This window comes from Sceloporus occidentalis, unplaced genomic scaffold, assembly GCF_023333645.1.
Source record: "Sceloporus occidentalis isolate IW3139 unplaced genomic scaffold, rSceOcc1.0.p SCAF_2, whole genome shotgun sequence".
NCBI lineage: Eukaryota > Metazoa > Chordata > Lepidosauria > Squamata > Phrynosomatidae > Sceloporus > Sceloporus occidentalis.
Window position 1 is genome coordinate 203,525,273 of NW_028316982.1, and position 13,648 is coordinate 203,538,920.

At 39.7% G+C, this 13,648-nt stretch overlaps 1 long non-coding RNA gene across 1 annotated transcript; it reads left to right on the top strand.

Moving 5' to 3' along the window:
- Positions 1-4,036: 4,036 nt before the first annotated feature.
- On the top strand, positions 4,037-7,312 carry LOC149319601 (uncharacterized). Its single transcript, XR_016279882.1, has 3 exons — positions 4,037-4,124; positions 6,467-6,501; positions 7,269-7,312. It is a non-coding gene; the product is annotated as an uncharacterized LOC149319601 (long non-coding RNA).
- The last annotated feature ends 6,336 nt before the right edge of the window (positions 7,313-13,648 follow it).

Consider the following 13,648-nt stretch of genomic DNA (forward strand, 5'->3'; position numbering starts at 1 on the left):
AACTATTTTGCCGAGAATGGAAGGTCCGTGTGCCAGCAAAGAATCCACTGTCCAAAACAAAGTTCTCAAAAAGCCTATTCATAATTCCATTTTTGCTGCCAGCAGTGACTGCACCAGAATGAAGAGAAACATCACAGTTACAAAATGTGGCTGAGATCCTGTATCACAGGCTGTAATACATAACTTTACATAATAGATACATAACATACATAACTTTAGGGTAACCATGTTACTAACACAATACACAACCATGTTAAAGAACTGTAGTGATGCATGATGGGGTTATTACAGTGCTATGTTCCACTTTGAAGATTTTCATATCAGCGCTTACTGTGGGGTAACCACTGATAAAGTGCCAGTAAAACATCAGGGAAGTGCACATGTATGAAAGCCTGACACACTTCTCAAGCGGCAGGGAATTGTCCCCTCACCTCTAGTGTCCTTGAATCATTCGCAGAGCAGCAATTTCCTATGAATGGAAACTTTGGATTTATAGAAATGGCTGCTCTGCGAATGATTCAAAAACACTAGAGGAAAGGGGAAAATTCCCTGCCGTTTGAGAAGCACACCAAGCTTTCATACACACGTGCTTCCCTGACATTTTACCAGTGTTTTACCAGCGCTTACCATGGGGTAAGCTGGTGTGAAAAGCTTCTTAAACTACAGTGGCAACATTCTATGGTATTCTGGGGTTTGTAGTTTAGTGATGCCCAAGAGCTCTCTGTATGAGTGATATAAATGCCCCTCCCTAGATTGCAAATCCCAGGATTCCATAGGAATAATATCACTCTAACAGTGTAGTTTAGAGCCAGCATGGTTTAGTAGTTTGAACATTGGACTACGACTCTGGAGATCAGGGTTTAATTTCCCTGCTTGGACATGGAAGCCCACTGGGTGACGTTGGTTGAGTCACACGCTTCCTCATTGGCTCTGCTCACCAAGTGCAAAATATCAAATACCAAGTACATTCTTGAGTTCGGTACTAAATTCTTGAGTTCTTACAAACTGCAGTCTGTTTAAATAATCCACAACAAGGGAACTAGAGAAGAAGATCCTCCCAAGTTCTTCAGACACAGCTGGTTTGAGTTGTGAGAGATGTTTCTTCAGGTAATTAAGTCCCAAACCATTTAGAGTTGGAAAGATAAGCACCAGAATCACGAATCCAGACCAGATCTGAATAAACAATCGATACAACTCTTCAAGAAGCTATGTAACAAGAATTCAGAGTTCCAGCCATCAAACTTTTGTATACCATAAGGCATTCTAGAGCCTATTCTAGAGCACACAATTCGCTCACAAGAAGTTGTTGGTCAGTCCAGTTAGGAAACCCTATAACCCTATGGCATAAGACCTATGTGTACTTAGGATCTGCACCCACCCAACACAATCCTGTGGCTGCAGGCTGCAAAAGAAGATTTGTGATTGGACAACAAGTGGTCTTTCATGGGTGCTTGTCCACTGTTATTGATCTCCCCATAAGAGAACACATGATCAGCTTGATATTGTTTTAAAACATTTGAATCCCCTGTTTTTCCAGGGCAAAATTCAGATCCATGTCATAAGGAGAAGAATCACAGCAGTACGCCCCTTCACCCAACCTACAAGTATTCCTTGGAAAGTCTTTCACACATTAATTTACTGATGAGCATGCAAATGTGAGGGTAGAGCAGTGGTTCTCAACCTTCCTCATGCCACGATCTTTTAATACAGTTCCTCATGTTGTGGTGACCCCCCTGATAGAGGAGTGGTGTCTCGGTTCCTAATACCATTGGAAACATGTGTTTTCCAATGGTCTTAGACAACTCCAAAGGGGTCGTGACCCACAGGTTGAGGACCACTGGGGTAGAGCCTACAGCTTCAACTTTCTCCCTCATAGTCCCTCCACTCATTTAACTCTGGAGTGGGTAAATGCAGGGAGAGGCCAATTTTTGCCCCACACCACACAGGCACTTCCCACCACATTGGAAGTGATGTCACATCACTTCCAGTTACTATGTGGGGCCTATTTTTGGGGCCGAAATTATTATTTTATTATTATTATTATTAAACTTTATTTCTAAAGCTCTGTAATTATACACAGCACTGTACAAAGTTGGTAAAATTAGAGAGAATATAAAAGCCTGCCCAAGGCGTACATTCTAAAATAATAATTAAAAGAGAAATAGTTAAAATTACCATATAGAAAAGAAAAAACAAATTAAAAACATCAAATATAAAACAAATCACATCACATCAAATATTGTCAGACAGCCAGATGACAATCACAAATTCCCTGAGAACGCTTCCCTAAACAATATGGTTTTCAGCTCAGCCTTAAAGCTGGTTAGGGAAGTGATGAGCCGTGCATGCAGAGGAAGAAGGTTCCAGGAATGAGGGGCAGCAAGAGAGAAGGGACAGATCCGGGATGGGGCAGAGGAGATCCTGGGTTGAAAGAGGAGACTTTGGCTACCAGAGCGGAGAGTGCGAGTAGGGATGTAGGGAGAGAGAACAGAGGAGTTGGGGAAGTTGGGGGATTTAGGATGTGTGGAGCTAAACTATTTAATTTCCAGGCAGCTTTTTTTCACTTTGGGACTCAAAAACAATACAAACAAGTAACAATAACATCTGAAAAAAGGCTTGAGACACATTTGGTATAAGGAGTGCATCTTGTAATCTAGGTTATTTTCTCCTGTCAACTCTGAAAAGAACCTGATATCTATGTATAACTGTGGTGACGCGGCTGATTGTGGGTGGAAGAATATGTTGTATTAAGAATCCTTCTCTGACCCCAGAATACCTCTGAGCCATGATAAAGGAGATCTCAAAGCTATTAGAAATGGTGAAGGGCTTTGGTTTTGGCATGCAGAAGAATATTTGTTGAGTTAGGCACACTTCCGAAAAGTCTTTCGGAGCTGACTTTATCACCCCACTTTTATTTCATCATTTCCTTTCATGCCAGCCTCTGTGTGGCTCATTTTTTAAGTCTTTGCTATTTGTTCGGTTTCTGGGATGTTTGCTAGGTCACCTGCTGACGGCACCAGCATGTCCGATGACAACGTTGCTTTTTCAATGAGCCTCCTTATTAAGATTTAGAACAGAGGTAATGTAAAACACAAGGTTATTTTCTATGTCTTTAGTCGCTGATTCTTTCCACACACCCCACCCTGCGCCCATTTTACTTTATCCCAAAGTTTGCGTAGGCATTTTGGAGGTGCTCCTGTTCAAGCAGTGATAACGCAATGTTAATGTGTTTGCTTAAGAAGAGAAAAGAGCTCTGACGTTGGAGACTATCACCAGAATGGCACAAAGCAAACCTCAGGAAACAGAAAGAAACATGTCGCCAAATGTCAAAATGCAGGTTAGTAGAGTGGAATTTGATGGGGAATTTATTTTCTGGTTCATGAAAGGAAACAAGGGTTTAAAAAGCAAAGCGTACTTGTTCAGAGAGAAAACTTGGATGAAAGAGTCTTGACAAACTTGTGCAAAGGTGGTCACATTACAGAGCTGGGAAGCCAAACATTCTTATCTTCTTATAATGGAAGCCAGTATCTTACTAGCTAGTCTTTTGGCCATTGTTGCCTTTTCATCAGCATTTCAGACAGTGTCTCCTCTGGCACTGTCTGACAAACTGCAACCAGTAGAAGGTAAGTTAACTTAAAACCCTTTCCTAAAGGATTAGTTAAATGCAATGCCTTGGATAGTGCTGGACGAAGATAATGGCTTTCTAAATTAAGTGTACTGAAAAATTAATGGTGTATATATATTAACATTATGTTTATCTTTTGCTGCATCACAAAAATGTACTACTACCTGACTCTACTACAACATCGCCAAATTCATTTTGAATTTGAACAAGAAAAGTTTATTTTGCTACATAGCATGTTTCCCTGTGGATTATATCAAAACCATGGATTTGTCTACCTTATGCTCACAAATCTGAATGGAAAACCATCCATTTCCCCACTTTGGATCACTTCAAGAGGTGCGTGAGATCATGGATCTTTTCCTTTATTTTCCAGAGAAAAGCCAAAGAAATGAGAAAGAGTCAATAACTAAACAACAAAGGACATTCCTAGAACTTTTATCAGTGCTTGATGAGGTACCGAAAAGTACCAGCCCTGTTTCCAAGACAACAGGACTTCAAGGTAATTAAACAAAGATCAATTAATTTGAATAATTATTGTTGTTTCTATCAATTCAGTGAGTTCATTGAGCTTAATGGATAGTTGTTTGCACATAATTGATGTGATGTGATGTATTATTTAATGATGTGATATAGTCATTATATATAGTTATTATTTAAACTATATTATATTACCCTAAAATTCACTGTTATCCTCAAAGTCACTGTTTATCTTTAAGTTCCACTATTAGTGTCCTAGTTGCTCATGTTGCAATACCAATGAATTATATTATATTAAAAATAATTAAAACGTTAAAATAATTACATTAGTTACTCATAATATAATAAGTAATTAACCATTTGAAAAACCTGGAAACATTCTTAAATTATACCAGCAAATTAAATGAGTTGTTTTTGCTCAGGACATATGGATATTTGTTATGCTGGTAATCAAGCCTTTGCTCAAAAATATGATAATATATGAAAATTAAGAATACACCACCCCTTTTTTCCATTCTGATATATACATGCAAGTCATATAACACTATAACTAATTTCCATAGCATGATTTTTTTACATAAATACTTATGTGTGATTCTTTATGAAACTATACCCATAGTAACATTTTAAGAAAAAATACAAAAACAGTAGTAGTCCATGTTCATTTAATTGGAGAAAAGAAAATATACAAACAGAACCCTGTTAGCAGACTTATCTGAAGAGCTGAAGGTAACCCTATTGCTGAGATACTGGTTGCCATTAAAGGAAAAATGTGGCTGTGTGCACTGGCCACTGCTCTAAATCACCCTAAATGTAAGGGCTGGCATGGGAAGCTGCAATAAATACAACTGATTTCCAAGGGGGTGTGAAGTCCAGGCAACAAAGGTATTTGAGTGAACACTAAGCCAAAGTAAAGAAAGATCTTCTGCTTTGCTCTGTTGAGCCTAGATGAAGTCAAGAGTCTGAAAGCATCATTAGTTTCAAGTCAAAGACACACCAATGAACTGAATGTCATGACTTACTTGCTAGATTTATCTTACAGTGATAATCAAAGTGAGGTTGGAGGTTGCACACAAATTTGCCAGAAATTTCTACAATTTTTTTCTTTTTTTCTTACCAAAACAATAGTGAAAACATTGGTAGTTCATTGAAAGAAAACAAATGAGAAATTCTGGGGCTACTCAGAGGTTTCCAGAAGACTAAGAACATTTCCTGAGGGGATTTCCTACATTTCAAGCTATTATACTGTAGATGCAAGTACTTTGCATGATAGGCTCCATATGGCCATGTGCGATGTAGTTGATTAAGGGTTATTGAACAAACAATAGGAGTATATCCCATGGTGTCTCTCTTCAAATAACATGGGCAACATAGAATGATGTCACTAGGAGTGGCATAGCTATGGGGAGGGGATAAAATGAGGGCATTGACCTACAGAGAATTATCTTCCCACAATGTATCATTTCCTTCAAACTTTTAGTATTTCAGTAACTTAAAACATAAATTGTATGTTTAGATATACAGCTTAGGTATCCAAAGAAAAGGGGCAGTCAGTACTATCAGGGGAATGTTAGCACAGTAAATGTAAGAGTTTCAGGTGTGATATGCCACGTCTCACTCTCTGCAGCAGTATAAAAATTTAGGGAACTAATGAAACTTTCATTTTGGGGGTGCAGAATTCTTATTGGGGGCAATGCACTCATTTTTTAATGGCTAGAAAAGAACAAATGAGCTAAAACCTTTACTTCTGTTTTCCATCTGCCCTGCTAATGATACCAGAAGGCTCCGAATGAATTGGTTTTTGGATCATACCATTGGTGGCCGTAGAACTGTTCTTTATGGTGCATTTAGTTCCTGTTGAATTCAGTACAGAAGCTGGCCAGCCAGGTGGCATGGGAACAGTATAAATCAGTCAACCTGAAATTTGGTTAGTCCTTTAAAAGTTGCTTGTGAGGATGCAAACAAATGGTGGTTGATGCTGCTGATGAAACCATCTATTATTACAAACAAGCTGTGGGTGGTCTGGCATTCAAGAAGAAAAGGAAGCCTTGAAGGGATTTTATTTCAGAAATGTCTCTGTAGTGCATTTCCTAATTTCTACAAAAGTCCCAGACCTTAGGAAAGCAGCTATTGGATCTACAACTCACTGAATGTCTGGCTAGGCTGCTTGGGGAGTTTCTGGGAGTTTTCCAAAACAATATTTTTCTAAGCTTTGACAGTACTGCAGATATTAATATGTGTGATAGCATCTTTTTGGTAACAGTACTTTATTATCAATATCATCACTATAGTAGACCTTTGGTAATAAAGTGATAACAGGACTTAAAAAAACACCTAATAAACAATATTGTATTTTGATTTCAGCTTATGCCAAACTGTTTGGAAAGACAATCAACAAGGTAAGAAACAGACAACTTAAAATACTTTCTTTGATCCAGAATAATTGTTCTGTCTTACCTAGGAAGTAGACATTTAAAACAATGATTCTGCAACACAGATTTCCCTATAAGTTTCCCTGAACATACAGAGAGTCTGTGGAGATTATTACATTCAGACGGGACAAGGTCAGGATCACTCTCCCATCCCATCCGTGGGGAGGATCGTATGTGCTGATCCTGTCATTATCCTGTCACTGAAGTGGCATTGCATTAACACGAACTCCTGTTAATGCAAAATGCTAGGGCAATGCCACTTCAGTGACAGGACAATGACAGGATCAGCACAACGTCATTTGAAAGGTTTTCATGTGATCACTGTCACTCGTACTTTCTGGATGGGACAGTTTCCAGATATGCATGATGTCATATGAAAGTCCTTCCCACAATCACAAGAGAAGGATAGGACAGGGATAGGACAGGGATGTCCTGTCCCCCATGGTATCATCTCCTGTGAATATAGACAATATAAGGAAGCACTAACCTTAAGCATGTAAACCTGAGCTTGCAAACAATATACACATGAAGATGCCCCTTCCAGGATCCTGCACCATGCATAGTCAGTAACAATGCTGTGGGCATGATTCTGGGAGATGCCATCTGCAAACATAACTTTTCCACCCTCTGATCAATAATCTGAAAATCTCTGGATACACAGTTGTTTTTATACACTTTTGGTGTACATTTGTGTGCTTCAGGTGACATTTTAATGTGTACTTCCTTCTGGATAGGATGGGTTAGAAGAAGGCCAGTCTGGTTCTCCTGTCTCTCAACAAGATGGTGTTGCTGAATCAAAGAAGGATCTCAATAAAATATATCCTTTAAGTGGAAAAAATTTCAGGAAAGCAGCACCACAATCTTCGAAGAAAGCAAAGAAAAGAGGTGTGTCTCCCAGCAGGGAAATTATGTTCGTTGTGCATTGTGATAGGTAGTTTAATACCTATATTGTGTAGGGACAACAAAATGCCCAGACTTCTTGTGTGTGCTCTTTCTCTTTGGAATCACTATTTTCTGCCAACTGGCATCACACCATCACATTGGTTCCAAGAAGCCTAGATATAATCTGGGTGTATATGGTAGGACAGAACTCAGTTAGCTTCACTTTCTTCAGTGAAAAATCTGCTGTTAGCCCTTTAAGAAAATACAGGGGAGGGGGAGGAGGAGGAGGAGGGTCAGAAATTGCCATGGCCAGCCCTATCATTTGTGATAGAAAGTGTCTTGGTAATTGTTCTATATGAAAACATACTGAAAAGTGTGAAATATTTCCACAACAAGTGACAGTGGGATAGACAGTGTTCAACTGAAGCTAGGATAGGGTCATAGAATTCAAAGACCTAGACATATTGGTCTGGAAAATCAGTATGCAAAGGGATTTTACAGCACCTATGAGACTAACTGAAAGGTTAGCATGAACTTTCATAGACTTGAGCCTACTTCCTCAAATGCATTTGGACAGGGGAGATTATCAGACCTGGAAAAAAAGCTGGGAATAAAAGGCACACTCCCAGCGCACTTATCCAAGATTTCTCCCATGAAGATCCAGGAATGCTCCATTCCTGGATCTTCACTGGATAAGTCCTGGATGAATACGATGTCATCAAAAAATGTTCAGTGTGGTCACACAATTTTCCTGGGAGTATGCCTTTTTCCTTCCCGATTTCCCCCCACCTGCTAATCTCCATAGATGCATAGGGTAACTGGCCAGAATAAGAGAAGAGCCACATTAGGGAGATGTTCCTATGAAGCATTTACCTATTGCGTTAAAAGGTCCTTTTCTTCTATTTCAGCCTGCTTTTGGAAATACTGTGTACAAGGCAAGTAGTTTTTAATACGTCAAATCAACGAACCATTCTGGTGATTAAAAACTTCAAAGCGTGACAACGAAATCTTCAACATCTCAAGACTTTTTCCACAATGAAGATTCAGCAGTGATTAATACTCATAATTATTTAACCATATTTGCCTTGTGAACACAGATATTTAAAAGACTTGTGTCAGTATTTAAGACTTGTGTCAGTTATTTTTATTTCCAACAATAAAAATAATTTTTATACAAGCCATGTTACACAAGCTGAATACCTATCTATCAGGGATCTTGCTTCTTCTAATTATACATTAAAATATATGCCATACAGTTTTCCAAGACTGAATTTGATGGTAGCAGATATGAGGAAGATATTTTAGTATGACTGCTTGCTTCAGTGAAAGATATGAAGGTACCAGAAAGAATCTCATGTGCATTTCACTCTTCCTCATGCTCAGAGGATATTGTAACAATAAATTTCAGGCAGGCAAATCTAACAGAAAATAGTATCAACATTAGAACTGATCTATAAATATTGTGTCATGTACAAGTGCAGTCGGCCCTTCTTATACACTGTTTTTTTTTTATACATGGATTCAAGCATCCACAGTTTGAAAATGTTCAAAAAAGTATAAATTTCAAATATCAAACCTTTTTTTATAAGGGACACCATTTTGCTATGTCATTATATTTAATGGGACTTGAGCATCCATGGGTTTTGTTATCCATGGGGGATCTTGGAACCAAACAAAGGTCCACTGTGTAAGCCGGTGTGACATAGCAGTTTGAATGTTGGACTGGGACTCCAGCCAGTGAAACCCTCTGGGTGAATTTGGACAAGTCATACTCTGTCAGCCTTAGAGGAAGCCAGCAGAAGAAACCTTGCCATGAAAACCCATTGAGAGCGGCTGTATCCGCTTGGGTCAAAAGTCACACCCACCCTCCCACCCACCCGTCCTCATGGTGATCAGTCCTGGTGAAACAGTGCCTAAGCCTCTATTCTGGTATGAACTGTCCTGAAAACATATGGCTAGTTCGGCAACAAACCCATGTTATACAGTAGGCCCTCTGTATTCATGGACTTGCCATCCGCAGATTACAGCATCTGCGTATTGCAAGCCCATGGGGGAGGCAGAAGAGGAAACAGCGAAGAGGAGTAGGAGGAAGGAGGCAGAGGCAAGAAGAGAAGGCAAGAGATGACAGGGTGAAGAAGAGGAGGAGGAAGGAGGTGGTGGGGGTGAAGAGGAGGAGAAGGAGGGGGGGAAAGAGGTGGTGGCAGCAGGGAAGAGAAGGAGGAGGAAGCTGCCGGGGAACATTGCACCTTGAAAAGGGCCCCCTCCCCCCACCAGAAGCCTACCTAGCCTTGTTCTCCTCCTCCTCCAGTAGCCCGGCAGGTATGGCAAGGCCTGGAGGGGCAAGAACTGTGGATCCTCAGTGGGGTCAGAGCTGAAAGGGACTGTGAGATCATCCTGCTGGGCCCCTGAGCTCCTCCCCATTAAGTGGCACTCCAGAGCGCTGCCCTCAGACCTTTCTTCCAGCTCCAAGAGATACCCAAGGTTCATAGTTCCCACTGCCCCCTTCAGTCCTGGATGAGCTCCTCCGACTACCCCATTGATCATGCACTGCAGGAAGGAGGGAGCCCCATGGATGAAGGGACGGATGGAGTTGAAGGAGCTTGTCCAGGCCTGACGGGAGCAGTGGGAACCATGAACCTTGGGTGTCCCTTGGGGCTGGAAATGAAGGTCTGAGAGCAGCACTCCAGATGAAGGGACGGATGGAGTTGAAGGAGCTTGTCCAGGCCTGACGGGAGCAGTGGGAACCATGAACCTTGGGTGTCCCTTGGGGCTGGAAACGAAGATCTGAGAGCAGCACTCCAGCGTGCAACTTCTTGGGGAGGTGCTCTAGGGCTCAGCATAATGACCTCATGGTCCCTTTCGGCTCCGGCCCTGCTGAGACTCTGGTGCTCTGCTTCCTGCCCATCCAGGCCTCACCATATCTGCTGAGTGACAAGAGGAGGAGGAGGAGATGAAGGCTGAGTGACAGGAGGAGGAGGAGAGGATTGGCATAAAGCGCCATTGTTCCCAATGGTGGCACAGCCATGTGACTGAGCCACCACTGAAGTTAATGAGACTTGAACGGATTTGGCATCCACAGGGGAATCCAGAATGGTTCCCCTGCAGATACCAACGGCCAACTGTACCACCCTTAAAATGGATTTTAAAAACTCAGCTTTTGCTTCAGATCTTTCCATAAAATCCAGAGCCCTCCAGATGGATGTGGGGCAGCTATTCGCATGCATTTGCATGCTGCTTCTGGCATGAGTAGATGCTGAGACCATCATGCTGACCTCAGAGGGGGGTGACTTGTACCAGACGTGGCAGCAGCACTGGATGACACAGTGGGACGCAAATGCGAGCAATTGCCTAATGTTGTTCCAGAGTGGCCAGATCATGAGGGAATCCACGGCAGCTCTGGGGCCAGAATACTCTGGGCTGCTCCCAGAGTATCCTGGCATGTGAAGATGCAGCCAGGGTTACCGTAAGTCATAATTGACTTGAAGGCACATAACAACAACATACAAGTATGTGCATGTTTGTTGTTGTTTTGGTTTTTTTGCTTTTCCTACTCAGTCACTTGAAAATAAGCACAGGACAACATATTTAAATCAGATTTTCTGTTCAAATTTATAAGGCATATTAAACAACTACACTGATTACACATGTAGTTTAAATATATGTATATATACTTCTGAATATGAACAGTCAGCAATATTGTTCTTGAGTACTAAAATATCAAACCCAGCATTTAGTCTTGGCATTGGGAAACAACATACTTTTCAAATAGGTTGTCTTCATAGATAGAAGTTAAAAAAAAAATCAACATTCAATACTGTGTTACAGTTAATCACAAGGAATATGAAAAATATACAAAGTACATTTCATGATTATACAGTGCGACTGTATAATTATACATTATATATTATAAATATAATTATACATTACAAGAAGAAAATGCTCACTGTAGTAACATTGGTAAGAAAATTAGACATTTTTTGAGCTGAAAATGTCTAAAGTACAGTATATTCTAAAATATATTCGCTTTAGCAAATACACATTTGAGTCAATTATACCTAATGCAGAAATATTTATACATTACAGGGGAAACAGAGAACTGCATAGTTCAATAAATGAGAGAAATGCTAATAGTTGCAGTATAAATAATCAATTGAATGTTGATAACTATTGTGGATATTTAATTTTTCAAAATATTGAACATGAATGCAAAACTATGGGTAATTTTATTGTCTTGTTAAATGAGCCACCATTTGTTTTAAATTATTATCTGTATTTCGTATAATAACAAACCTGTTTTTGTGGAACTTGAAACAAAACTCTTGCGAAGTCACTGGCTATACAAGAGAAGGAAATGGGAGGATGCAGCAATCAAGCCCAAGGCTCATGACACTTCCACCCTGGTTATGCAAATTGTACCAGACAGTCTAGTAACTATTAACTAGACTAGAAAAAAGAAAGAAGTTAGATAATGGTAAAAGTAATATATTCTATAACAAGGATATCAACAATGTTTGTTAGATGTTCAATTTACATTAAAAACAAAGATATACCATGCAAACAATTGTTGTAAGCTAACATCATTTAGGAACCCCATTAATAAAAAAAAAGTAGCACCTAATTTTTTTTTACCTGTAACTCCAGTGTGATTATCTATGTTATACAATGTCCCTGCAATCTTCTTTATGTTGGAATGACCACCAGAAAAATTAAAACCAGAATTGGTGAACACAAAAGTTGCATTAAAAATAAAGAGAATGAATGCACAATTGGTTAAACATTTTCTGGAATTTAAACATGACATCAAAGATCTCAAATTCTGGTGCATCAAACAAATTACTGTCCCAAATGCATTAAAATATAGAGCATTAACCAGGAGAGAGACCTATTGGATACACCAGTTGGACAGTTTAATCCCTTCTGGTTTGAATGAAGAGATAGATTAGATGACATTTATGTAGGCACATTGTATACTGAATATCCTTACAAGCATGTTAGTTCTTGGTTATATATTAATGGTGACATTTGATGCATATGTATACAAAAAAAATCCTTTAAGAAGCAAGTGTCCAAGATCTGTTTCAATGCTGCATCTATTGTATAGAAATTGATTGTATGGATTAATTTTGTTTGTTGCCATTGTAATAGAAAATATTTATACGAATAGATTTTCTACAGGGATATTTAAGATTGACATTATTAGTTATGGTTCTTTCCTTCTTTCTTTTGAAACAATTCCCAGGAAATGATTACATAGTACAAGGTTTTGGCAGGATTAGGACCTTTTTCACCTTTGTAAATTTTCTCCTATACACCAGGTGTGTCTCTGGTATTTTTAAGATCTATCATTTATCTACCAAACACTGCTCTGATACATAGGAGAGAGGTTGGTGAATTCTTTGGATGGTATTTAGTCCACAAATTGTTTGTTATCATAGTGCTGAGTTGTACACATTTTGACAACTTGTTTTTTCAATATTTTTGGATGATAATTGTATTATAAGCATTGTGATTTATCTATAACTCCTTGTGTACAGGATACTTATTGATACCCTAGCCACTGAAGAACACAGGTCGAAATGTGTTTGGCTGGTGATCATTTGAGACTGAATTCACAGAACTTCTGCTGAGAAATGCATTGGTGTACTTGGTGTGGTACATACTGCTGATGTGTGGTGTACCTGGGCCAATACTATGGTTAGGGACCACACGGCAACCACATGACCCCTAACCCTAGTACATACTTGAGTTGTTATAATGGTGGCATCACGTGTACATGGGCACCGCCACTGTGACATAAGCACCTCATGGTGCCGTGTGCCACTTATGTCTTGAGTGCGCCAATGGCACACTCGCAACATCACTGCAGTGCTGCAGAAAGAACCCGGAAATACTGGGTTCTTTTTCCTCTGCAGTGATGGTGAGATATTTGGGGGCTGCACCCTCCCTGTGGAGCAAAAACGGGCGCTGGCAGGCCGCCATTTCTCGGCAATCTGCCCCGGGCCCTTATCCAGGACTATAAAGCCTTTGGCATGGGCTTTGTCCTCTCAGGACTTGTATAATTACTAAAATTGATTATTATTTTTAAGGTAGTTGCATCGTTAAAGTGTGCATTTTAGATTCTTTATGTAAGACAAAGATTGCATGATATACGTTTGTTTGTAATGTAAATTGAACATCTAACATTGTTGATACCCTTGTTATTACTTTTTACCATTACCTAACTTCTTTCTTT